Raw genomic sequence first — 897 nt, forward strand, 5'->3', positions numbered from 1 at the left:
AACTGCCGCACTAGCCAAATCACTGGCTCACAACTTTAATATTGGCCCTCTTCTTCACTAACCTTTGTTTGGTTCTGGATTCTATTGTTAGGTTCAGGTTTTTTCCCCTTTTTGTTTCTGCTCACAACTTTAATGCCAGCAGCTCACCAAGTCGAACTTTGGCTCACAAGACTCCACGGCTTAGAGGGAGCACTGGTCCTAGATGTTGCAGCAGGGAGTTCCAGAATGTATGAAAACATTTCTTTTTGTCACTCAGAAACCTGCTAGGAGTTTCCAAGAACGGGCATCACGAGAGGGAGGAAAAGCAAGCTCCTGGCTGGCTACACGGTACCCCTTTGCACAGAAGGAACATTACATTTGCTATAAAACCTGGCAAACAACCTTAGCAGTGGCCAAAAGCCGGCTTAAGAAGAATGCATGCAACAGCACCCCCTGGGCTGGGTGGAGAAACCCCATGGCAACAGATCACAGTATGCAGAGGGAAAGCCAGTGTGGTGTAGTGGTTAAGGTGTCAGGCTAGGATCCGGGAAATCCAGGTTCGAATCTCCACTCGTGCCATGGCAGCTTGCTGGGTGACCTTGGGCTACCTCAGCCTGACCTACCTCACAGGGTTGCTGGGAGGATAAAACGGAGAAGGATGTGCTTTGGGTCTCCGTTGAGGTGAAAGGCGAGAGAGAACTAAAACAAAGCAGGCGGAGCAGAAAGGTCCAGCAGGTGGCCCTGCCCTGGGCCAGAAAGAGGGAAGTGGGTAGGAAAGTTTCATGCAGCGAAACGGCTTCCCTTTTAAAACAAAAAACCCCCAAGTTTCTAGTCCTTGACGGCACCAAGGCAGGGAATAAGCTGTACCAGTCCCCAGAAACATTTCCATCTCTTGCCTCTCACTTAAAAGAAGTCAGG

This window comes from Gekko japonicus, unplaced genomic scaffold (assembly GCF_001447785.1).
Source record: "Gekko japonicus isolate JY-2015 unplaced genomic scaffold, Gekko_japonicus_V1.1 scaffold1726, whole genome shotgun sequence".
NCBI classification, from domain to species: Eukaryota; Metazoa; Chordata; class Lepidosauria; order Squamata; family Gekkonidae; genus Gekko; species Gekko japonicus.